At 52.2% G+C, this 26,572-nt stretch overlaps 1 protein-coding gene across 1 annotated transcript in view; it reads left to right on the top strand.

The window, feature by feature from the left end:
* The first annotated feature begins 5,940 nt into the window (after window positions 1-5,940).
* LRFN2 (leucine rich repeat and fibronectin type III domain containing 2) overlaps window positions 5,941-26,572 on the top strand; it is a 177,463-nt gene continuing 156,831 nt past the window's right edge. The window contains exon 1 of the mRNA XM_049715772.1: window positions 5,941-6,692. The gene's annotated coding sequence lies outside the window, so the exon portion shown is untranslated. The remainder of the gene's footprint in view (window positions 6,693-26,572) is intronic.

Below are 26,572 nucleotides of genomic sequence, written 5' to 3'. Positions count from 1 at the left end.
CTGCAGAGAAGCCCAGCAACTAGCCTAAGGTAACTTCTCTTACAGGTGGGGGACTTGAATTTAAATCGAGAGTCTGTATCCAAAGCCTACATCTCTAACCACCATTCCTTCTTCTGTCCTTGCTTTGGTGACATGAGGAAACTCCCCACGCCTGCGCACCCACTTTACGGTCCTGCCTCCTTGCTGTCACCTGTACTTTTAACCCCACCTGGACTGCCAGTTTCTCTCATCTCTTTACTCACCAAAACGCCGTCCATCCTTCAAGTGTCATTCAAACTTTAATGCCTCCTTGAAGTCTTGTCTGATTTTCTTGCTTGGAAGTGATCTCTCTATTCTGTAAATACAAACATTTCCCAAACTTTTAATTTTTACCTAATTCCTTTATATTCTAGAGTGTAAGATGGGGCCACAGCTGATGTTTCCCTTAATCCTTCTCTGCATTTTTCACATGACGCTTACAAAGGCAGTTTTATGAGATGAAATTGAATTATTGTCCTGCCTGGGACCAAGAATGGGTTGGTTTCTGCTCCGCTCTCCAAGTCCCTTTGAAAGAAAAGCCAAAGACTTGATTAAGGAATGGAAAGAATTTTGTAGTCAGTCCATTCCTGCTGTGATAAATCTCTTGGGTGAAGGATGGTGAGGCAGGGACATAAATGACTATAGCTGTGCTTCCAGGTCGACTGGATTATAAAACAAACTGCATACTTATGACTATACGATCCAAACAATATATAAAAAAAGGCGGGGAGAGGTGAAGGAAGGCAGTAAGAGTTGGTATGAAAGGAGGGAATTTGCCTATCCGTTTTGAGAGTGACAAAATGAATGAATGACAAAATGAATCCCCGCCTTGATTCTCCTTAAACACGTTTACTTCACAACCAGTCACTTCGAGCACGAGCTCTGGAGTTAGAGTGCCGGGGTTGGGATTCTGGCTCTGTTACTCACCAACTCTCTGACCTAGCAAGTGACTCAAACTCTCTATGCCTTGGTTTCCATGTGTGTAAAATGAAGGCAGTAATAGTACCTGCCTCAGAGGGTCTTGTGGGAATTAAATAAAATGGCCATTGTCCAGGGTGCAGAGGAGTGGCTGACACACGTGTGCCCTAAATGTTGCCTAGCACCCTTACTGGTAGGTACCTGATGGCAAGAGAGGAGACTGGGACCGCCAAGGTGGTCTGGTGAAGCACTGGGGGTGCTGCGACAGGTGACTGGGTAGAGCTAAGAGCTATGGTCCTTCCCAGATCCTCCTGGGCACCTACCCCAGCCCACAATGTTTTCTGCTTCAGTACCACCCTCAAGATTTGGGGATTCCCTGGCAGGAGGCAAAAGCCAGGGAAGTCACTGGCATCTGTTGCCTTAAGTCCTGCTCCTGAGGCCTGATTCCTTTACTGCTCTTCACTGGGATCCTAGAGACCATTTAGCTCCAACTCTCTGTCTTTAAAGATGGAGAAGCTAAGGTCCAGAGAGAGGAAGAGTTGCCCAAGGTCACATTAAAGAGCCAGAATCCAGATCCTCTATCTTCCCCTCTGGTGCTCTTTCAACCCCACAAATCCAGGGTCTCCCAACTCTCTGCATTTGCCAGGGTGCTTCTCTCAAGCTGTGAAATATCACCAAGTTGGCCCTCGTTGCCTTGGCCTTCTCTTCCCTGGCTGTCTACTGCACTTCAGGCGTACTTGGGAACTCACCACTTAGTGGCATCCAGGCTAGTATTAGAGAGGCTGCCTTGTACACAGAGAGGAGACTGGGACGTGGAGTCCGAAGACTGGGTTTGAAATCCAGTGCCATCCAACAAGAGCTCCAAACTCTTGAAGCCACCATGTCCTTGTTTGTGAAACAGGGGTAACGATCTATTGCCTGCGACTGTTAGGACAAATTAGTGGGGCGGCATTTGCAAATGTTCTTTATAGACTGCAAGGCGCAGTGCTGATGTCAGTTCGTGTCCTTTCTCTCCAGAAAGAGACTCCGCCTTCTTCCTCCCCGTTTTCTCCCCTGCAGAGTGCTGGGTGGTATGCAGAAGATGCATGGTAAAGACTTCCTTGTTGATTGAGTGTGATCTTCCAGGATTGTCTGACATTTCGATGCATCAGGAACCCAACCCCAGACCTGGGACTGGGGCGAGAGAGTGAAGCCGTGAGGGGAACCCAAGGGGCCTGGGGGAGGGGGAGGAGCCAAACAGAGGACTTGATGATGAAAAGCAAACTGGATTTAGAAAACAAACTCCAGCTAATGGCTGTAGGTGGTGTGAGCCGTTCTGTTAAGGAATTTGGGAATACATGTGCATACTAATAGGAACTTATTCTGCTGCTTCTTACTCCAGCATTTGGGAAGGGAGGAGGGGTAGAGGGCACTGCAGGATTAAAAGACACTGGACCTGTATCTCTAGAAGGTACACTCTGGGGCTAGGCTCCTGAGGAAACTTTGCAAGTTCTACAAGGCCTGTGGGATAAAGTGGGATCAGGCTGGCTGTTAGTCCTGTTGGAAGCGAGAGAATGGGGCTAAGGATTTAGGAATGGCCCCTAGCTTCTAGCCATGCAGTAGACTCAGTGGAGGGAGGGCCCAAGGCCTTATGAGACCGTGCCCTAGGATCTCTCCGATTCCCGTGGCCCATAGAATCAGTCTTCAGGCCACGATGTGCCAAGGGGGAATCTAAGAAGCGTCTAGTGCATTCCTGGGATTGTAGACTGTTCTTTTCTGGAGCGGGCTCAACAGCCTCCGCCCTGTGATTCCATATCCTCAGGCACCTGGCTCTGTCCTGTCAGCTACCTGAACCCCTCACTGCTTTTTACACCCATTCTCTCTCTTTTTCATACTCAGTGGATACAGAGAGGCCCCTCATTGCCTTTTGCACAGGGGTCCTTCTATTGGTTATGAAGGCCCAGGCCAACTCAGCCTTGTCTTCCTCAGGCTGAATGCCCCTCCACCTCCAGACCCTCCCGAGAACTCCTCTTATCATGCACTGCCATCCCCTTGAGCCAGCGGGTATTGGGAGCCAACCACAAGTAGGGGGAGGGGGATTGGTAACTATAGTTCAGCCAGAAAGCTAGACAGCAGGGTGAAGCTGGTCAGGAGTGCCCAGGAGAGCAGGGGAAGATAAGCCATGACGGGGGCAAGGGGAGCTTGAGCGTTCTCCACATTGGGGCATTGGAGTCATCCCAGTACCCCAAGGATGCAGCGTTGCCCTGATGTGCAGTGCGAGGCACAGGCACAATCATTCTCTGCCCCATAGAGACAGGAAAAGGTGCGTGAAAACATTCTTAAGCGCCTGCTGGGAGCTCTCTGGGAAATCATTTATCTGCCCTGCACTTTAGTGCCTTGGCTCTAAAACTGAAACAAAGAAGTATGTATAGAAAGCCTTGACAATGTTCATACCCTTCTGCCCAGTGATTCTACTTCAGGGAATCTAGCCCAAGCAAAGAAGTGAGAATGCAGGCAAAGACTTAGGTATGAAGATGTTCATCACAGCGTTATTTAGAAAAGTGAACTTGTGAAATCCAGAAGCATCCCAATGCCCACCATTAGAATGGATTGTATACGAGCTTTCTCTCCTTGCTGTACCTCCCTCTCTCTCTCCCTCTCCCCCCAACCCCACCTCTCTCTCTCTCTCATACAGGATGATAGTAGCACCTCTTTGGGAAGCCCCGGCCCACCTCTGTGGTCAGCAGTCAGTAAAAGCAGACAGACAGCTAGCACAGCATTGGCCCTACCCAGGCCTCCTGGGCTTGCTCAAGGAAACAGGCAATCCACCATCCTTCCCCTTTCCGTTACCGAAGTGTGGATTTTCTTCCGGGGATTTTCCACCGTGAATGGTGACTGCAGACTGGTTTTCTCTTGGCCTCTCGAGGAGCGTCTGGGTCCCCACCTTTCTCCATCTGCCAAAGTCACTCAGGGGTTCCTAGAGCTGGACAGGCCCTTAAAGCACACAGGCCAGCTCCTTTGAGGGGACGGGAATTGTCACATTTGTTAGTACAAAGCCACGGTGAACATCCAGGCCACCTGACTCCTAGCCCAGTGCTGAGTGCTCAGGTGAGGTAAATATTATTCATAAAATAAGCCAGTTGTCCTCAGAATTACCCAAAGTGCAAGAAATGATCCCGGTCCTGGCTCTTCCTGGGATATCCATTCCCTTCTCTGAGCTGGGACAACTTCTTGATGGGGTATTGGGTTCCCTTTGGAGGAGGGATGGGGCTATCCCTCCAGCATCCCTGGCCTTCATGCCATCCTAACGCCTTATTGGTTTCTGAGTGGAGATCCGTCTCTGCTCTGGTGCCAGGTTCATCCTATCCCTGCCACTAGATTCTGGTCCTCTCATGGGTGACTCTGGTGTAAGGAGATAATCTAGCCTGATGCCCCTGACCCTTGGGGGCAACTCAGAGACTTGAATCTGGGCTATAGCTCCTCCTTCCATTCTTGACCCCTCCCCTTGGAGTCCTCACCTATGGAATGCAAAACCAAAGGGTAAGCGAGGAAGAAAACCCTTTTCCTGCTGACCTTCCCCTTCCCCTACCTTCACATCCTCCTGTTTCTACCCCCACCTCCTTCTACTCACCTCCTCCTTCCTTCTTCCTTTCCTCATTTCTCCTCCCTTCCTCTATCCCCACCCCCTGTTTCAGCCTCTCTTTTCTTGTGTCAACCCACTCTGATGTACCTTGAATTTCATCCTGGCCATGCCCTTTTCCCCTCTGGCTTTCTAGCGTCCCCCCAGGGAAGGACTTGTCTTTCAGGGTCTGCAGAACACTGATCTAGCAGTTTCCCTGAGTGTACATGGGGAGGGTGGCCACCACATGGGGGTCTAGGTGCCTGGGCTTCAGCAGATTTTCACCCACTTAGATGCACACAGAGAGGAGGCAGGGTTTTATATTACAGATTTATGCAGCTGAGCCAATCCTGGGCTGCAGAGACACATCCATATGCCACATGTGCCTCCCTGTGGGTATCTGGGACAGGTGCATGGGAGGTGTAGCCAGTAGGAGAGAAGAGATGGATTGAGACATTCTCCCTGGATTTAGCAGCTGGAGTACAAGCAGGAATCTCAAACTTTCAGTTCCTTCAGCAGAAAAGGTACCCGTACCTCTTGGGAAGCCCAGTAAGGCAGAGCCTGGTCCTCTCTTCCCGAGAACTGGTTGCTGATCCCAGCGGGCAGAGAGGAAAACCAAAGTTAGATGAGACCCCTGCCAGACCCAGAGCTTCTGATGCTAAGTCCACAGTAGTGTTGGAGTGGGGACTCAACTATGTGCCACGTGCCTCGGACAAATTGCTTTACTCTTCGGAGCCTCAGTTTCCTCACACGTCAAATGAGGGTCGCTGGGAGGATCGAACAAGGGAAGGCGACGTGCAAACAGTTGGCGCCACTGCACACTTCACAGATTCTGGCGATACTCACGAAAAGTCTAAGCATGCGTGTGCATGCGCCGGGCGGTGATTTGTCCTGGGTCGCCTCGGTAGGGTGTCGGAATCAGAACCGGGCCAGGGCTGGGTGGACGCTATCCTCCCAGCCCCCATCCCCAGCCCAGGGCCGGCGCTGTTGGGTTTTTCTCCGGCAGGCGGCGGGCTGAAGGCTGCACGGTGCGCTCTGCACGTGAGGCGGCAGCACCGGCTCCGGCCGCAGCGCGCAGCCCGGGCCACCCGGCTCGCCTGGCGCAGGGGCTGCCCGCGCCGCTCGGCCACGGAGTCCGCCCTGTCGGCTCCCGGAGCGCAAGGCCCGCCTGCCGCCCTCCCCGGCCCCGCGCCGCCCCTTCGTGCGGGCCCGGCTGGCCAGCGGCTGACCTCGCGCCACCCCCACGGGGCCCCCGAGCCCTCAGGTTCCGGCGGCCGGGTGGGTCGGCGCGGAAGGGGGTGCGACGCGCGGCTGGCCCGAGGCTGGCTCCTGGCTCCTGCAGCTCCGCCGACCGCCTCTGGGGGCGGCCTCGCCGGGGATCTCGGCGGAGACGGTGCGCACGGCCCGGGGTCCCGGGCGCCTCCGGCCGCTGGGCTCTCTGTGCCGCTGGCCTCGCGCGGCCGCGGCAGCCGGTCCGGCTCCCTCCCGGCTCCATGCGTGCGATCGCCGTGCGTGTGTGTGTGTGTGTGACGGGGGCGCGCGCGCGCGCGCGCGTGGGGCAGTGTGCTTGCAGGGCGTGCGGGGGGAGTGTGTTTGTATGCGTGTGGGTGTGAGTGCCTGGCTCGTTCTCGCTGAGACACACACTCTCCCTCTCCCTCTCCCTCTCTCTCTCTCTCCCTCTCTCTCTCTCCCCCTCTCTCTCTCCCTCTCTCTCTGTCACTGTCTCTCTGTCTCTCTGTCTCTCACGCACAAACCGGCTGGCTCGTCTGAACTTGAAGACGCCCCACATTCCAAGATGCCTGAGGTTCCTGGGGATGCCCGGGGTTCTTCGATCTGGAAAATCCTACCGGCGTCCTCCTAGGGAGGGATTATCTGGTTTTTTTTTTTTTTTTTTTTGCTTTTTTAAATCTGGAAGAGAACAAGTTGTGCTTTTTCCTCCCTTCTTGCTAAATGCCGTGGATATAACTGAATAAACCGCTCAGGGCTCTCCCCGCGTGGACGTCCGAGGCCACCATCTGCCTACGTTCGCCGGAGCCGGAGGGCTTAGCTCGAGCCGGTCTTGGGCAGGGAAGGATGCGTGGCCGAGCCAGGGAGCCCGGGCGCCCCGCGGAGCCGGCCTCGGTGCCTCCCAGCAGGGGGTAGATGCTGCCTCGCCCAGGTGAGTGGTCGCCGCCGCTGCGTCTCAGCGATCTGGGTGTCCGCGGGAGCTCGGCGCTGGGCTGAAAGCACCGGGGGAGCCGGGAACTTTGCATCCCTTTCTTTTTCAGTTGAGGACTCCCTCACCTGGGCAGTCATGCGAATACCCTCTTCTCTTTTCGCCCATCCTTGTCGCGGGAGGTTTCCTTTTCTTTATTTCCTTTTTTTTTCCCGATAGTGGGGCGAGGAGCGGGGAGAGCGGGTCAGTGTGAGGCCAGAGAGCAAGAGGGAGAGACAGGAGCCGCAGGTATACGGAAACGTTGAAACAGCAGGAGAACTTTGCCACCAGACCACTCTGTTGCATCTCTCCACATGCGAAGCCTGGCTAGAGCGATTGCTGGGGGCTGGGTCGGACGCCAGGGCTCCCTGCGCTCCATGGGCTGGGTGGGGTGGGGTAGAGCCCGGTGTGGAAGGTTGACTCCGTGCTGATGGAGGGAAGGAAGGAATCATTGCAGTTTAGGGAGGCAGGCAGGTAGGGCAACCTCGGGGACCCTGTCCTGTCTTCAGGTAGAAGGCAGGGAGATCAGGGAGACTGTGCGTGTGCAGCTCGGGGCATCAGAATGGCATGATGAAGCAATATGGAAACTGGCATTAGCCGTGCCTAGCTGGTAGGTCTGTCTCCCACCCAGCCCTGCCCTGGTTCTAAGGTTGGCCTGGGCAGGGAGGAGGGAAAGCGGTGGACAGCTGCTTGGAGGCCGGCAGTGCCTTGCTCTGCACAGACCCTAGGGGACGACGGGGAGGTGTCCTGCCCATCTTTCCTTCACCCCAGTACAAAGGACATAGGCAGCGAGTTCGAGGGAGACAGAGCCCCTGAAAGCCAGAAACTGAAAGAGAAATAGGAGGGAGCCTGAGCAGAGACCGCAAAGGGACTGAGCCAGGCCAACACCAAGTGCCTGCTGAGATGTCCTCAGACAGTCAGAAGCCCTCGGGGAGAGGGCGCTCGCCAGAGCCCGCACTCCGAGCGGGAGTTACAGGCATGACGGTAGATGCTGGCCCTCTGCCCCGCCACTGTGGAGTGTGTGTACGTGTTCGTGTGATTGTATGTGTGTGCATGCATGTGTCAGGGAGGGGGGCCTCTGTGGCTGCCATGGGCTGATTGGTCTTGTGGGGCTGGGGGAGGGGGCGGCTTCAGGAAATTGACCCCCCGTGGCTGGGGAGGAGCAAAGCGAGGCAGGGAGCTGCCCGCTGTGAAGTTCCCAGGGACCAGACTGAGAGGTTCTTGTCGGGTTGTTGTACGTGGATGGGGGCCAGCTTGGAACTCACGGTGGGGAGACCCAGGTGGGGAGATTGTGGGGAGGCTGGGAGCACAGATCTTGGGGTCGTGTGCTGGGCTGCTCGCTGCCCAGCCGCTTGCAGTGGAGCCCGGCTGGCTGCGGGACTCGCTTGTGGGGTACCTTGGGGGCTGAAGGGGATCAGGATCCTGCAGGGGGGACTCGGGAGCTCACGAGGGCCTGCACTTAGAGCCGGCAGCCTCTGCAGACCACGCCAGCTGCCTGGGTCCTTCGGCTGACACTGGAATGTCGTCTCTCCCTCTGACTCTGGCTAGGGGTGCGGAGTTCCGTCTCTCTCCTATGTCTCCTCACATGCTTCTGTTCAGGCTCCCTGCCCAGCCCTCAGAGCTTCTGGTCTAATTCCTGCCCGGGAATGTAATTACTTATCTCCCTGCCCTTGCCCTGGGGAGTACAAACAGCCAACTTGGCATTTCCGTTTCACCCTCTGGCGGTGCTTCTCTGGGTGGTGGGCTCCCAGCTCCATCCCCTGTCGGGCTGGACCGGGTACCTGGCTGCCTCCTCTGGGGCTCAGGCTCCCAGCTTCTATGAGATGCCAGTTCTTTTCCCAGGCCCTGAAATCTGAGAAGCTGGGGAGTGTGGCCTGAGAGAGGGTGAGCAGGGAGCTTCCAGGAGGCGAGACTGAGGAGGAGATGGAGGGTGGAAGGGGTGGGAGATGCAGACGAGGTAGGTGGGGCCACTGGGAGAATAGAGCAGCCTTTTGGCCACCCGAGCCCTGGTCTGGCTACAGTGGAAATCGCTTTTGTGTCCTGGCTGCAGCCCTGACGTAAAATCAAAGATCCAGGGGGGGTTTGGCCTCCAAGTGTCAGGAATGTCAAGTCTGTCTAGCCTGTGGGGTGGAGCAGTTCCCTTTCAGAAAGTCCCCTGTCTTGGAGTGGAGTTGAGTACAATATTGGCGTCTGGCGGCTTTCCACTCTGATGGGGGAGGCTTCTAGACTGAGAGCAGAGACGTGGAGCAGAAAACAACCAGAGACAGCCGAAGGGAACGGGACCCTGGACGAAAGCAAGAACCATCTGGGTGTGTTGCAATTTTATTTTGAGTGCAGTTAGAGTGTTAGGGTCCAACTTATTTGAAGGGATAGAGTTGTCATATACAGGCATACCTTGGAGATATTGCAGGTTCAGTTCCGGACCACTGCAATAAAGCGTGTATCACGATACAGTGAGTGACATGAATCTTTTGGTTTCCCAGTACATATAAAACTTATATTTACATTACATTGTAGTCTATTGAGTGTACAAGAGCATTATATCTTAAAAAAACCCAATGTAATACCTTAATTTAAAAATACTTTATTGGTAAAAATTCGTAACCATCCTCTGAGCCTTCAGAAAGTCATAGTAGTAACATCAGAGATCACTGATCACAGATGACCATAACAAACACAATAAAAATGAAAATGTTTGAAATACTGCAGAGTTACCAAAATGTGACACAGAGACACGAAGTGAGCGAATGCTGTTGGAAAAATACTGTTGCCAATATACTTGCTCGATGCAAGGTTGCCACAAACCTTCAACTGGTGAAAAGCACAATATCTATGAAGGGCAATAAAATGCAGCACGATAAAACAAGGTATGCCTGGAATGGAATGGAACCTACACTTGGAAGGCCTGGGTTCAAATTCTGGCTCTGCCACATCTTTGTTGGTTAAGCACTGGAGCCTCTGTGCTCTCTCCTCCCTTGACAGAAAAGAATAGTATATGCCTTGCAGATGTGTATGACCCCATATTTGACTCAGTGCTCCCCAAACTCCTTTGTAGATCTGGAGGAGTGTTTGGGTGGAGGCGGAAGGTTTGGAGAGAGGGAGGGGCCTTCAGAGACATGGAGGATAGTGTCCCCAGCCTCCCCTGCCACATAACTGCCAGGAGGGTTTGATGCCATCCCATGTAAGCTGATCATTAAAAGACTCCAGGAAGCCCTCCAAGAAAACTTGAGGAATTGATATTCGAGAAGCAGATTTCACCTCTGGGGCTGTGGCACCTGCTTCCCTCCCTCCCTTTTGTTTGCTTTGGAGTTTTACAGCCACGCACATTTACTCAGGAGGCTCGGACTCTGTGTTTTACAAGTGTCATCTATCACGCTTTGCTACCTCAAGCTTGAGTGTGAACTATCTTCCAGAATCCAACCCCTGCCTTTCCTTCTCTGCCTCTGCCTCTTGCTGTCCCAAGAGTGGCCGCACAGGGCTGGTGTCAGGCCCAGGCTAAGTGAGTGGACACAGCTCCTGCTGGGGTCTGTGCAGGGCCTGTGATTGGACCTGGGTCCCGTCTGTGGAGTTGGGTGGCACATCCAGTCGGGAAGAGGGGCTCGAACCCAGACATGTATTTAATTGGGATCTGACTAATGAATCACTGGAACAGGAGTGGAGAGGTAGTCTAACCATCATGGGCAGGCCTAAGAAAAGGTATATTCAGGGAGCAGGAAGTCAAGTCTGGAGATAGGGACCAGGGAGAATAGCCATGTCCAGTATGCTTCAGGGTGAGGGCAATCAGGATGGCTTCTTGGAGGAGGTGAGGACTTCAGGAACAACAAAAGCCCATTGAAGTCCATAGAAGGCACATTTTGCCTTCTTGTAAATTCAGAGGTCACTGGGAATTTGGGGAGTTTCAGGCATGGGGTACTGAACAAGTAGAATGAATGCTCTGAGAAATTTCTTAGGCTATCAGGACCAGCTCCTTCAAACAATTTCTTGTTTGCTTATTATGCACCAGGCACAGTGCTAAGAGCTTCACATTATTATCTCATTGAATTCTCCCAATCCTGTGAAATGGCCACTGTTGTTACCTCCACTTTACAGATGGGAAAACCGAGGTTCAGAGAAGTTGGGTACCTGCCAGTTAGCTAGTAAGCGGCAGAGCTGTCACTCAATTCTCATGTCTGTGTGAATTCAAAGCCCACACTCTTAACTCCTCTGTACTGCCTGTGTCCCAAAGCGAGGCTCAGTAGGTACCATGGGTCAGCACATCTGTAAGCCCCGCTGTCCTCCTGGCCTGACTGAGGAGGAGACTTCACAGCCTCCATCACAGAGGCCTGAGGAGCTCAGTGTTCTCATGGGCGTCCCTGCCTGCGTTTCTCGCTCACACCCGACTCTTTAAAAGTTCCCATCAGACAGTCAGCATTGTCCTCCTGGACAGGATGGGAGCCGGGACAGGTGGCTGAACTGGACCGTGAGTCAGGAGACCCGACTCTATCATGTGTGACGGGTTGGGAGCCCCTGAGGCCTGGTTTCTTTACTGATAAGTCAGGATGCAAATGTTGACTTTCCAACATTGATATAAGGGCAGGCCTGTGTGAATGCGCTTCCTGCACTGAGCAAGCCCTTTTGCACTCACCCCCTTCCTAATTGTGACCCCTTCCTAATTTAGACTGAGCAACTAAAGTGTCAACGGCAATAGTGCCCAGATATGAGGGCATTACATGTGGGCTTTAATGTATCAGTTTCACGTGGGACCGGAATTCCCCAATAAGATAAAAGGCCAGGCAGATGGACACTGTGCCTTCCGGGAAAAGGGATGCTACAGAGCCTGCAGAAGAGGGGTCTTTGGTTCAGATAATTGGGAGGGATTGGTGGCAGGCAGCTAGGAAGGGACACACGGATACATGTATCATTCACTTTTGTAATCATGTGCCATTATTGAAGCTTTGGCACCAGAGAGGGTGGAGGGCGTTAGCCTTCAGCCAGTATTTCTCAAATCCTTCTTTCAGGATTGCCCTCTCGCAGGAAACTTTTTAGACACAATTTTTTATCATTGCACGCCCATGAAATTTTAATACCACAGATATGCTGTGTATCTGTTTATGTACTGTAGGTACAGCTGTGCTTTGTATAAAAAAAAAAAAGAGTAAGCCGCTTTCTCACCCCTCCCAATAACAAAGTTTTGTCCCCTTGGGGGCGCTGTTGCCACCATTGCGAATGCAGGTTTTAGGGCTAACGGACTAGGATTAGAAAAAGAGGTAGATGTGAGGCAGGGAGAATCCAGGAGACGGTGAGGACAGATTCACCTTGGCATGTCGCTGCCAAGAGTGTGGTCCATGAACTATAGCAGCAGCAGCAGCACCTGGAAGCAGGCTCCCACTCCAGACCTCCTGTATAGGCGTCTCCATTTCATCAAGATGGGAGGTAGGGGAAGGGTTGAGGCATGGTCCTGGAATACAAGGCTAGTCTGTGAACAGAAGGTCAAAGGAAAAGGCATGAGAAGCCAGCTTGTTAAGCTGCGTGCTGGTGCACCGAGCACGTTTAAGCAATGATGCTATCTACCTGTGTTGTGATCTCGCGCTCTTTATTTTTTTCCCGGTGATTCCTTGCCTTGTAGCTGCAAGTTGTGTAGAAGGTGTGGAGGTCCTGTGGAGGGGGCGCGAGGCTGTGTATGGCCTTGCTTCTGAGCAGGCATGTAATTTGGACAGATCTGGGTCTGCTTTCTTGAATATCCCCAAGAACCAAGGCTAATGGGGACCAGACCAACCCGGGAGACAGACTAGAACCGTAGACACAAGACTTAGGTGTTAAACTGTGTCAAGCTGGATTAAATAGCAAAACTGAGCTCTTGTACTATATCAACCTGCTTGGGGTTGTCTGCATGGAGTCTCGGTCTCCTTGCCGCAGTCCTGTATTAACAGGGCAGCCCCGAAACATGAGAGACTGCAAAATCCCAAAGTTGGGCTCTTTAGAACTCTGTGCAACTCTGTGCACAGATAACCCTCCTTATCTGTGGATTCCGCATCTGTGGATTCAATCAAAATTTTTCAGGGAAAAACAAATCTCAGAAAGTTCCAAACAGCCAAGCTTGAATTTGCCATGTGTTGACAACTGTTTACCAAGCATTTACAATGATTCACATTGTCGTAGGTATTATAAGTAATCTAGGGGTGATTGTAAAGTATATGGGAGGATGTGCATAGGTTAGGTGCAAATACTGTGCCGTTTTATAAAGAGATTAGAACATCCGTGGATTTTGGTATCTATGGGGGTCCTGGGTACTGGGGGGCCAGCTGTGCACGCCATACGTTAACTCACTCACAGCAGACACAGCATGGGAAGCAAAACGCTGAGTCTCTCTTAACTCATTTTCCCTCTGTATTTCCCTCCTGGGCCATCTCCCCTCAACACCCCACTTCGGTCTAGGCCAACACAGGGAGGTCTTCCCTTTCGCCTTAACTCAGGTCTCTAATAAAACTTCACAGGGATGCAAAATCTATTTGGTCCTCCCATCTCCCCTCCCTAAGACTTACTTTCTACTCTTTTTCCCCAAAGCTAGCACTCTCCTTCCTCGTTACCCTTCCTGGTCTATTCTCCTGTTAAGGCAGGTTTAGTCAAATAAGCTGGGGGTGGGGATTTACTATGGTCCCCAGCTAATATTGGGAGTCTGCGCAGGCCGCTACCTCAGACTAGTAGTAAACTAGGTCTTGCTGTTACCTGACTCTCTCTGGTCACCCAAATGAGTGACATATGGTCACTCAGCCTGCAGGCCTTGGAGGAGCTTAGGGAGTGAGCTGGGCTCAGGCTCCAGCTTGGGTCTCAGTACCTGATGAGAAAGAGATGTGGGAGCCCCTCCTGGGTGATGGCAATGGAGGTGAAGGCATGCTTGGCTTTCTGAGCTCCTGGAAATGCCCAACAAGGGCCATAAGATGAGGCCCGGTCATTCTAAAAAGGTATTTAAGATTCCTGGGTGGGCAAGTTGATCCGTTGATTCAGTGTTGCCCTTTAATGAAGCCACTATAATACCCAGATAAATCCTCCTGGGGCAGAAGGCAGGGAGGATGGATGGCAACTTGGAGTCAAGGAGGTAAAAAGTTAGAGGTCGTCGTACAGCACAAGGCAACAGGTCCTGGGGGACTCACTGGGGTGCAGGGGAACCTGGAATAAGTTCTCTTTCAGCTTTGTCTGGAACTCACCAAGTGATCCACGCGCTAGGTGGTGGAGCCGCACTGGAGCCCTCTGTCCTTCTCTGTTGGGACATGTGTGCACTCGTGTGGCTGTTTGGTGATCATTCCTTCCTGGCTCTCGGTCTGCTCTCAGGAGCTTTGATTCACAGCAAACCTCCTGCAGCTGAGAAATTCCACCCTAGGTCAGCCCTCTCCCGGATGTTCCAGCCCCAATTCTGCCTCGTTTCCACCGAGGCCTCCACCTAGGTGCGGGACAGGATTGGACCGTTTCTGTCCTCACAGGGCGGAGGAAGCCCTGTCATGGCCACTTTTCATGATGCTTGTTAAGGATCAAAGCATGGTCATCACGATTTCCTGGCACCATTTTCATGGTCTCAGTCCACTCCACCTCTTGAGGCCGTAAGTTCTGTACTTTGCTGCCAGTGTGGGAGTGAGGTGTCCTTTTACTTGTTCTAAAGTGTTCCCTCCACCCCATCAAGCTTTCAAGTCGGGAGAGCCTGTGTGTTTAGGATTTGGTGATCAAGCCCATGGTCCTTCATCCAACTCTTTCGTGACTAGCTGGTCAGCAGTCCTCACCAATTCAGTTTAATTCAACAAGCATTTATTGAGCGCCTACTGTGCACCACCCCGCAGGCCAGTTGCTACAAAGATGAATCATCTCTCCAGTCTGTGTGTGCACACGGCCCTCCACCACAGCGATCATTTGATTTCTACTCCTGTATTTTTTCCAGCCCTGCCTGTGGACTCCAGGACTTGGTGGAGGTGGGAGTTGGGGTGGGGATACCCAGCTCTGGCTTGTTTCTAGTGCCTTCCCTCACCTGCATTCGCATGCGTGTGTGTGTGTGTGTGTGTGCGTGCGTGTGTGTGTGTGTGTGTGTGTGTGTGTTTGCTCAGGACTCAGCTAAAGCTCACACACAATTAGCTACATGATGTAGTGGTGATGATGGTGGTGGTGGAAGGGTGATGAGGACCACTTAAGAAATGCACTCTCAAGCTGCTTTCCCAGTTCCCTCCCTGCCCCACTACTTAGCTGACATCTTACCATCTCACCCAAATGCAAACTGACTGGATGAAGAGATTTGGGGGTTGTGGTCCCAGTTTAGGGGCAGCTGACCCTAAAGGAACCGCTTAATCTTCCTCCTGGCCTGGTAACGTGCGTCACGGGGGCTGAGCTGGGAGAAGGGGAACTAAGGGGAGAGTCTAGAATGGACATAAATCCCAGCCCCTCTGTCTAGTCACAGCTTCTAAGCACATGTCACATGAGGGCCGTCACACTGGGGGCAGGACGGTTTCCCAGGCCTTAGATGGGCAATAATCTGGGCAGGGGGCTGCTGGCACAGAGAGGTCGCAAGTGAGCAAGGTAGGCTCCTTACTCTTGAGAAACCTTCCTCGGATGGGGAAAGGCCTGCTTTTTGTCCTTGGGAAGTTTAGGTCTAAGAGGAGGATGGAGGAGAGAAACATGCACATTAACCAGGAAGGTTAGGCACTGAAATATGTGGATGCAGATCCTTCTTATTGTAGGGAGTGTGTGTGCACTGGACCCTCATTCCTAGGGCTTACACTGTGTTCTCTTTTCCTGGTCATGTGAGCAGATTACTCTCTCTCTGCCTTGGTTTCCTCATCTGCAAAATGGGGATAATAATAGTACCCATGGCATAGGATTGTTAGGAGAATTCAGTGAATTGCTATAAGCGAGGTGCTGGGAGCAATGGCTGGCACATGGTGAATGCTGTGTAATGGGTGCTGTTATTTTTCGTGGTAGATAGACCAGTGGCATTTTCCTAAGCGAGGAGAGGAATGACCGTGGACCGGCTTAACGGATGGTCCTTTCCAACAACCACCCCCTAAATCGTACAGCGCCTTGGGGAATTTCACAGTACTCTCCACATGATCTCATTGGACCCTTTGGACAATCCTACCAGGCAGGCAGGAAGGACAGATGTTATGATTATACCCATTATACATGAGAGGAAACTGAGGCACTTAGAGGTCACTAAGTGGTTCCTGGTCCAGTTGGGTTCTTATTACACCTTACAACTACACTGTGTTCAGCTGAGGGGTTGGGGGAATTTTGTAGAGGAGGGGTTAGGTGAACATGGCTAATGGGTTTGGGACTGGACCTCCCACGTGGGCCTCATTCATGTAGGGGTCGGATCATTGGAGAAATACGCCACAGTGTGGGAGGGCGTTCATGGAATGTTCCAGGTCAGCGTGCCTAGGCTGGATCTACAGGGCGCGTCACAGGGGAAAGCGCGACACGGTATCTCAGGGGATGGGAGTTAGTGGCAGGGCCACAGAACATGTTGCTTTGGGTCCTTCTGAAACCATTGTGCATGCCCTGGATGGGGGTGGGGGCGGGAAGGTGCTGGGGGCCCTAAGGAGGTGGGTGTGGAACCTGGATTGGGGAACCTTCTGTCAGGGAAGGAGGCATCTGATTCAGCCTGGTCTCTATGTGGAGACAAGGCCAGAAAGAAATATCTCCCTGGGTCATGATTCCTGCCTATCCCCAAACACCCATTCCCCAGGGCTGATTCTGGTGGTGGGAAGAGGGACCTCCTGGCTTTTTTGGTTTGAAGAAGATGGAAAAGCATCTGGGGCAAAAATATGGGCCTTGGGCCAGGACACAGAAGAGTGCAGATCCAGAGGAATGCTGGGAGGCAGGGTTTCAGGAACTGGGGGCATCGGGTCCAGGAGGGGATTACGGAGTCAGTGTGACATGGGGTGATGATGGAGGTGGGGGTGTGTAACCACAGGGAGGGGACAGGAGTCAGGGAGGTGGTGGAGCCACAGGAGGAGAGCTGGGATGGGAGCTAACTGGGGCCTGGACCTCCGGGCCACTCCTAGCACAAAGCCAGGCTGCTTGGAAGCCGAGCCCCATCCCACACCTCCTCTCTCGAGGGGCGGGGTCTGGGCTCCAAGCTCATTTCCGGGACTTTGAGATCAGCCTGTTCCGTAAATCTCGGACCGAGTGAATATGGCACATAATGGGAGGCCCTGCAGGTACAAGTGGCCCCGGGCAGGGGGAGAGAGCAATGGCACGTGAGTTACAGGGCAGGCCGGCAGGGCGCTGGTGGCTGGCCCAGCTTGGGGTGTGAGTTATCTCGGGTCGGGCCACCCTGCCACGCTGCTGCTCTGTGGGGCCGGGCTGATATTTACTGTATATTGGTTTTTAAATTACAGTACAGCAACAATTCCCTGCTCTTGAAGTTCAGCCCTCACTCGCTGTCCCTGTCTCGCTTGGCCTTTCTCTGCCTCTCCTCCTCTTTCTCCATCTGTCCTGTCTCTCTCTCAATTCAGTTTTTAATGCAGAGTATTATCTTACATTGTGTCATGTTACCCCGTAGTACTGTGTTTCTATTATCTTATATTTATTAGAGTATGCATTATTTTCATCCCTTTCACATATACAGCGCTTGATGGTTTTTAAAACTCGACTCACAGCCATGTTTATCTACTTTGGATCCCATGACAGTGAGGAAGTAGGGCAAGCAGAGTTGTCTCCATTTAAAGGTGAGGAAATGGGCTCAAAGAGGCTAATGGAATGACCAGGTCATGTTGGATTGAATTATATTATATTATACCATCAGAATAATAGCTACTGGGTATTGAATGCTTATAATGGTCCCAGCGCTGTTCTAATGTAAGCTTTTTGTACTCATTTTATCCCCACGTTAGTTCTGTGGGGTGGGTACTTATTAGTTCATTTTACAGGTGAGGAAAAAGGCCCAGAGAAGTTAAGTTGCTTGCCTGAGGTCACACAGCAAGTAAGAGGGCAGAGCTTACATGTGAACCCAGGGAGCCCAGCTCCTGAGCCCACACTCTTATCTACAGATTCAATCTGTCACATGCCATGACAGGTAGTAGGGGTGGGAGGGTAGGGATAGAGGTGGGATGGCTTCCTGGTATACGAGAGTCTTTCTTACTCTTGTACTCCTTCAATTTCTAGAATAGTTTTCCTTCACCCAAGAGAAAGGCTTGGGGGACCTCGTGGCAGCTGGACATGCCCCTAGAGTGGGGTTTAAGCTCTAATCACAGGCAAAGCTGCTTGGAGCTGAGCCTGGCTCCCAGGGGCCCAGCAGGTCAGCAGGCATCAGAGGAGGAGCTGGCGGTGCCTGGGGGCCCCATGTCTTCTGCTGGGTGCAGCCTCTTCCCTCCCTGGGGGACCCCTGCTGAGCATTGCCTCCCTGGGGTCGTGGTGAGTATGAAATGAGTGAACATCTATGTAGTGCTGCAGCGTCTGGCGTAATTTACATGCATTCTCCCATTTCGTTCCCCTACTACCTTTGCAAAGTAGGTATTACCTCCCTTTGTGCTGATGTGAAAACTGAAGCTCAGAATAGCGGTGGGATTTGCTCTGGGTCTAAGTTGACCAACTGACCCTGTTTGGGTCTGAGGGGATTCCTGGGATGCAGGACTTTCCGTTTTGAAACCAGGGAAGTCCCAGGCCAACTGGGTTGAGTCCCAGGTCATACAGACACTGCATGACTGAGCCAGGATTTGACCCCAGTCATGTCTGATTCCCACTCCATGCCCTTACCCACCACTCGACTCCCTCGGGGTTGCTGCCTCTCTTAGCTGCCCACGTTTGCTGAGCCCTGGCTGGCTTTAGACATGCTGACCTCATCCTCACAGAACCTTCTGAATTAAACATTCTTATCCAGAGTTGACCAAAGAGGAAACTGAGACACAGAGAGGTGAAGTAACTCGCTTGGGGTCACCCAGACAGGAGATGGGGATTTGTACCTGGCTATGTAGCACCAGTGCCCCACACTCCTGGTCACTTTGCTACGGCTCCCGTTGTATCCCTTCCCACTTCCCTCCACCTTCATGGTCACATTTCCTCATCCTAGTAGCTTGTGGAGTAGACAGGACAGGTACTTGTAACCCTGAGTACAGGTCAGAAAATGGGAGCTCAGAGAAGCCAAGTTACTTAGCTGATGGCACAGAGCTCATAAATGACAAAAGCAGGAAAGGTTTTGCCAGGGTTCCCAGCTGGTACCTCCCACTGTGCTTTCCGTGTTCGTTAACTGCGAGGAGGCCCCCGGCCCAGCCTGGCCCAGTCCTGTTCAAACTCCTAGAGGCCTGAGGTCTCAGGCATCACGGGGTCCCCTGTGCAGAGGCTGGTTTCTGGGCTTGGGCTCCTGGTTGTCATCCTCTGATCCTCCCTCAGCAGGTAGAGGAGGGACCTGGCTGCAGCGGATACACCTGCTGGCCTCACAGCTCCTCTCCTCCCACTGGCTGGGGACTGAATGCAGAACGGGCTGCATTTTCCTGGGAGGGCAGCAAAGCCTCTCTTAATGCCAGGCTTCCTTCTCAGGCAACGAAATAAAAGAGTTGGGAAGGACAGTGACAAGAGTCTATAAATTCTGAATGATGTTCAGGAAAGTAGCCTGGCTACCAGGGCCCATAAAACCCAGGCAGCTGCTGGGTCGAGGGTGATTTATGGGCCCCTGTGTCTGCCACAGGGTCACCTACCCATCACGCTTCCCGCTTGTAAGGTCTTTTCTTTTTAACCTCCAAACTCTTTTGAGGGTTCTTGGCATTTCACGGTTGTCCTCAAGCCACTCATAGAGATGAATTACTCCCCATTTCACAGATGGGGAAACTGAGGCATAGAGTGTGTTGATGAATAGCCCGGGTTCGCATAGGGACCCAAGTCCCTTGAGTCTGTCCTGGGAAGTTCTCACTAACGTTTCTACTGATTAGGCACTTACTACCTGCCAGGAATTGTTCTAAGCACTTTACACTTGTTAACTCATTTCATCTCGCCACAACCCTAGGACACAGGATTAGTGTTGTCACTGTCATTTCTATTTTATAGTGAGGAGACTAGGCAGAGAGAGTTTAAGTCACTTGCCAAGGACCACAGAGCTGGGAAGTTGCAGGACTGTGATTTGAGCCTGCATGCTTAACCATCACGCCATTAGCAAAACATCAAGGCGGAATGGCCTGTGGCGGTGAGCAGGGGCTACTGCCGTCCCTGGGCGACCCAGCTGGCTGCCTCTGCTCAGGAGCCAGGTGGGCCCCTCTGTTCCAGGTGCTCCGTGCTCTACGCAGCTTCAGCACAGCCAGATCGAGACATTCCTAAAGGAGCAGTGAGGGCAGGCAGGGGCTGTGAAGGCTGGTGGAGAAGCAGCCGGTGGAGAAAACCCTGGGCTGGGGGCCCGGAAACCTGAGTCCTGGCCAGCTTAGCCACCAACTGGCCATGTGACCTAGGTGACCCCTCGGAGCCTCCTGCCCTTTGCCTCTGCCCTCCTCTGAGTTGACAGAGCATCTCGGGTTTGGGGGCCCACCTGGTGGTGGCAATGGCAGCAGAAGTAGGACCCCAGAAGCTCCAACACCAGGCCTGGCCCTACCTTCACTGTCAGAAACCCAGAGCAGCAGTGGGTGCCCAGACTTGCAGCTAAATGCCTGAGCTATTGAAAGCGTCAGTCACCACCTGGAATCTCGAGGTTCCACCGTTTCAGTTGGGCACTGGGCTATGGTCACCTCCCTCCCCATTGCCCTGCCTAATGGGGTTTGCTGGGGGTGGGGGAAGGGATGGGGCTTGGCTGCTGAAAACTGTTACAGCTCTACCACTGCTTTCCCATCAGAGGCGGGTACTCAGCCATGAGGGTGGGCTGAGGGGCTCTGCTGGGGACAGAGCGGGTGCCACATCCCTTTCTTCTGGCCAAGGTCTGTGAAACCCCCAGATCAACGGAGGAGAAAGCAGGCAGAGGGACCTCTCCTAGTTTCCTCCCTCTGAAATTCTTCAGGAAGCTGCCAGTCTGCCAGGCTTTCATTCAACTTTCTTGTGGATGACAGATGTTTACCAAGCACCTAGTATTGGTCAGTGGCTGGGTTTCAGAGGCCAATTAGATTGGTCTCGGCCCTCAAGGTGCTCCCAGTCTGGGAGGGGAGGCCGAGAGGTAAACAGCCAATTACAACACACTGTGAGGGTGCTACAGTTGGAGGTGAGGAACTGAGAGAGGCTCGTGGAGGAGTTGATTCTCTCCAGCTCCACAGCAGGTGCCTCTCGCTAAATGGCTGCATTGGGCGCCTACGGCCCACCCTCAGGTGGACACTGTGTGCCCTGCTGAAGACCTCATTCCTCTTCTTAGGTGGCTTGCAGAGGCACTGCCCCTGCAGCTTCTTTACTTGACTGTGCCCTCTCCCCACCCCCCCACTGGACTTCCACAGTTCCTAGAAGACATCATGTTCACTGGCCCCCTGCCTGGAACACCGTGTCCCACACTCTGCCGGGTCCTTCTCATCCTTCAGGGCTCAGCTTAAATATTGCTCTTGGGGATGGCCTGACCACCTAGTCTAAAGTCAGCCCCTCGCTGCTGTCACTCAGACAGCTTTTTTCCCCCATATCCCTCTTTCTACTCTATTTGCTCATTTGTTTATCGCTTCAGTCTTGCAGCCTGTGAACGATGTGAGGACAGGAATTAAAAGCACAGACTGTTGCTCATTCTGCCTGCCTGCAAGTCCTGCAGCAATGCTCACCAGCTGTGTGACCCTGGGAAAGTCATTTCCCCTCTCTGTGCCCCAGGGGGGTAATAATAGTATCTACCCCATCGAGGTATTGTTCCGGTTTAATGAGTTAATATACATAAAGCACTTGGGACAATGTCTGGCATGTGTCAGGTGCTCAATAAATATTAGATATCATTATTATTTTTATATCCAGTGCTTAAAATAGTGCTCAACTTAATAAGTATTCGATGATTAAATGAGACACCTGGGCTGAATCTTCAAGGGAGTAGGTTAGGGTTGCTTCTGGGTCCTAGATGCACACTGAGGTCACCTGGGCGGGGCTGGGGCTTTAAAAACCAGTGATGCCTGGGGCGCAATCCCAGGAGAGTCTGATTTAATTATTCTGGGTGTGGCCTGGGCATTGCAGTTTTTAAAGCTCTCCTGGGATTCTGATTCCAGCGTCGAGAACCATGGAGATGACACTCACAACACCAAGAAAATCATGCAGCTGGAAGGCCTCGATGAAGGATGTCCTTGAAGAGGGAGCAGAGAGAGTGAGGCCAGGGCAGGGGACTTGAATGGTAGCACAGAAAGGAAGGGCCAAGCCAAGAAGGGCCCCTACGTGCCTAGGCTTCGTGGGGAAGTCCGTGGGGAGCCTGGAAGGCTTTTAAGCTGGGAATGACATGGTCCGATTTGCCTTTAAGGAAATTGGCCTGGGTGGCTGTTTGGAGGAAGGATTACCGTGAATGAAATTGAAGGCTCGGAGATCAGAGGACAGAAGCCCTTCTGCTACCACAAGAGCAGCTCAGGGCCCGGTTCATACAGAGAAGGCGACTGGCTTGGTCCCTGTTTAATTACTTAATCCTCCTTGGCATGTCTGATCAGTGAAATCTGGGCAGTGTAGGATTCCTCCTTGCCACCCTATCCCCAGCCGCATTTGAAACCCCTGTCACTCTAGGCTGATGTAAACCCTATCTTGTCCTGACCACAGAAGGGCTTTTCTGTCTGAGTTCTAAGCCAGGTTCCCAAGTTGCAGCAAAAATTCTCTATTCCACAGCCCTCTGGCCCTTGAGCTGGTGGTTTCAAGCTGGAAATCCCTCCCAGGTCCACTTCCTCACCTATGATGTCCGCCAGCTTGTGATCTAAATGTACCGATTTTCCCCAGGTTCCAGGCCGGTCCACCCCTGAAGCAACAGGCTCCCATCCCCAAGCCCTTCTCTCCCAGCAATAGCTGGAGTGTTTTCTTCATCTTCCCCTGTGCCTGGTTTGTAGGTGAGAGTCGCACTTTCTGACTCCCAGGTCCCCAGCCACCAAGCTGTTTCCATCTCATTGTTCAGTCGTCCTAGATGTGGATGTGGGTCCAAGTGCTGCCTCTGAATGGCAGGGCTGTTAACAAAGTGCCCCATGTCCTTCCCACCGTACTGTACTGCACGCTACTCCTTAGAGGCAGTATAGATGCATGCTTCAACCTGCCTCTGCTGCTTACGGGCTGTGTGGTCTTGGGCAAGTCATTTGACCTCCTTGTGCCTTCGTTTCCTTATCTGTAAAATGGGGGTGAAAACTCAGAGACATTTACTTAGTCCAGTGCCACCAGTGATGGCCATGGGTTTGGATTGGCCATCTAATTCCGAGGATACAGTGGGCTTTATTTCACACCTTGTTTCTTAGCATTAGGGGAGCATTCAGGACAGGACAGGAAATAAAGCACACAGAGCATCTTCATTTTCATCTCATGGGGAGGTCCAGCACCTGCTCACCTAAACAACTTTTTGACCCCTTGCTCGCACGGGGCACATCGGCTGCTGTGGATAAGAGCTGAGATGCATGTGTGTCTCCTTGGTACAGAGAAGCTAAAGCCTCAATTTCCTGCCATCTGTACACCGTTTTAGAGACCCAAGGCCTTCCTGCCAGCTCACGGTTCCCCACAGATAGGGGTTTCACGGCACACAGGGCAGACAGCGCCGAGCACATGTGCCTTAACAGTTCTGTGGGGGGCCAGCCTGGGCCATTTCCCCAGGGTGTCCTAGGCCAGCCCAGGCTGCGTCAAGCCTTGACTCAGTTATCTGCATATAATGTTTCTCATATGAGGGGACCGTCAGTAGACTGCTGTCAACTAACAAAGGCTAAGACCGGATTTATGAGAGAGAGGAGAAGAGTGGGAGAAGCTGCAGACCATCTGGGAACAGTGAATCTTGTTTTTACGTTTTGGGGAGGGGGTGAACTAGATCAGCTGGCCGCTGGTCTGGGCATTTCTGTTCTTGAGTGGCTGTCTAGGGGCATCAAAGAACACAATGGAGTTGTTAGGAACTTTCCACAGCAGGATGCCTGCCAGGGCCACCTCACCGGCACCTCTGCCTTAGCTAGGCCAGGTCTGCACCTTCCCCCTCAGAATTCCTCAGCAAGGGGCTGCTGTGGGGTTAAATGAGTCAGTGCATGCAAATTCCTCCCAAAAGTGAAGAGTAAGTGTTCATATGGAAATAAGTTCACAGTGAATGTCTAGTAAGTTCTAACTACTAGCGCTTTCCTTCTCTGGGTTCCATCTGTTGGCCTCTCCAGCTGGCATTGCCTCGTGTCCCATCTCTCTTCTGGAACTGAGATTAGGAAGGGGAGAGGAGGAACATGGGGACCCGGAGAGGAAGCCAAGAACCAAGACGGCTTTGGAATAATTGGGTTTAAGCGATAAAGTGGTGAGGTTGCTCCCCTCGGGCCCTTTAGGGTCTGGGGTTGAGGGGGGTATCTTGTTTCTTCTTTTAGCCAAAGCAGTATCAATCAGAAACGCCCCCATCATTCATAATTCCACCCTACTGGTTGGGAGCCAGCTGTGTCCACCAGTCTGGTTTTTTCTCAGCTGCGAAAGATAAGTAGAAGCCCAGAGAAAGCATGTCTTGTCCTGTCATCCATAAGGACCCTGGTAGCAGGAGGCTGTTCCCTTCCTGAGTGGCTTCCGTCTCTACTTCTTTTTCTCCAGGAAGCTAAGTGGGCTGAGGGACGGAGTCTCAGAGGCTGACTTGGATCCTGGCTGTCCCAGGGACTTGCAGTATGATCAAGAGGGTCTCCTCTCTGGCCCTCCTCTGTTTCCTCATCTTTAACACTGGGAGATGGAAGAGCTACAGACATAATATCCTAAGGACTCTAGGGAAATGGTCCTGCCTCTTTCAACTTTAAGCCTACTCTTTGTGTTTCTTTTTTTTTTTTGGCGGTACGCCATGGCTCACGGGCCCAGCCGCTCTGCGGCATGTGGGATCTTCCCGGACCGGGGCACGAACCCGTGTCCCCTGCATTGGCAGGCGGACTCTCAACCACTGCGCCACGAGGGAAGCCCTGTGTTTCTTTTTAAGGCTGCTCTCAAAGGTCATCATCCCAGGGTTTGGCTGGAATATAAGTGTTAGGGGTCCTACAGTGATGTGTCTTGGGGTCCCAATCCTCTTCCAGATGGTCCTGGCTGTTACACATCCTGCCTCAGGGCAGGAGGAGCAGTGCGCCCTCTACTAGGGGCTGAGAACTTTTGTTTTAGAGATGTGGGAAGGCTAGAAACTCCGCATCAGTCATAAGGCTTTTATTTGAACGGACACGTGCCATGATGATGTGTTTCTGAGTCTGTGCCTCAAATCATCAGAGCTTTGATGGCAGGGCTGTCTGCCTCCATCATTGCACACAGCACCCGCTCAGCCACACACGAGGAGGGGATGCTTTATGAAGATTCATGCTTCTGTGATGGTGAGGACCGCAGTGGTGGTGGGGATGGTGGTGGAGGAGGTTGGGCTGATTGTGGGGATGCAGGGTATGACTACAATGATGGTGGAGATGGTTGTCGAGGCCATGGTGTAGGGAAAGGCTGGGGAGACAGGGCATCATAGGCAGGTAAGAAGTATTTTTGCTAGTGACAATGGAAGGGCATTGAAGGACTATTATTATTTTTATTGAAGTATCGTTGATTTACAACGTTGTGTTAATTTCTGCTGTACAGCAAAGTGATTCAGTTATACATATATATACAGTCTTTTTCATATTCTTTTCCATTATGGTTTATCATAGGATTTTGAATATAGTTCTCTGTGCTATACAGTAGGACCTTGTTGTTTATCCATTCTATATTTAATAGGAAGGATATATATTGATGGATTATAATTTAAAGGAAGGGGAACCAGATTTATGTTTTGAAAAGCTTACTTTAATCTCATGGTGGAAAGCTACTTGGAAGATGACAAGACTGAATGGATGTAGACCAGTTAAGAGGCTATTGGAATACTCCAGGAGAGAGAGAATGGTGGCTTGGATTGGGGTGATAGAGGTGGGATGGAGAGAAGTGGGCAGAAGCTGGAGCTATTTAGGTGGTAAAATCAATGGGACTTGGTGATGATTAGATAATACCTTGATCAGAGTGGGGGAGCCGTGAGTGCAAAGGGTGAGAAGAGTTCATCTTATTGAAGGTGAACCTTAAGTTTCTGGCTTGGGCAACTGGATGGATCATTAGAATGTAAGCTGCATGAGGGCAGGGACTTTGTTGTGTCCACCTGTATGCCCAGGCTCTCAAGCAGCAGCTGGCACATGGTAGACCCTTCGGGTATGTTGGTTGGATGACTGTTGCTGTTGACTCTTGGGTCCGATCACGATGGACACAGTATATTACAATTTTTGGTTCCCATGCCCATGTCCTCCACTGGACACCAAACAGTCTGGGAGCTGGCCCACAAATGGTTAATAGTTACAGAGCTGAACCTCAGACTCTGATGAACCCGAATTTAAATCCTAGGACCTTCCTTTACTGGCTGAATGATTTGGGGAAAGTTACTTAACTTCCCCGAGTTAACCTCTAAGATGGGGATAAAAAGAGTGCTTATCTCACAAGGTTGTTATACTGATGACACGAGGTAATATAATGCTGTAAAGCACTAAGCCCAGTTCCTGGACCATGGTTGTTGGTGGTAGTCATTTAAGAAAAATGAATCATCTGTGTCTCGCATCCAGCGCCGTGCCAGCACACAGAGGGCGTGTATGCAGGGTGACGGTGAAGAAAGGAGTGGAGGCCGGGAAGCTATTGAGGACTTCGGGGAGAGGGCTGGGGAGAATGGGAGACTGATGCTCCTTCCACATGCATCCTGTCACTTCCACCCTCACTTCCATTCTTGCTTCTCAGCAGTCCAGGAGATGGGACTGCGACGTAGTCCCCAAGGCTCATGGCAGGCCCTTGGTGCCGACGGGGAAAGCAGA

Source organism: Orcinus orca, chromosome 10 (assembly GCF_937001465.1).
Source record: "Orcinus orca chromosome 10, mOrcOrc1.1, whole genome shotgun sequence".
Classification (NCBI taxonomy): domain Eukaryota; kingdom Metazoa; phylum Chordata; class Mammalia; order Artiodactyla; family Delphinidae; genus Orcinus; species Orcinus orca.
The sequence above is the reverse complement of the archived record's forward strand: the minus strand, read 5'-3'. Positions and strand labels throughout refer to the sequence as shown.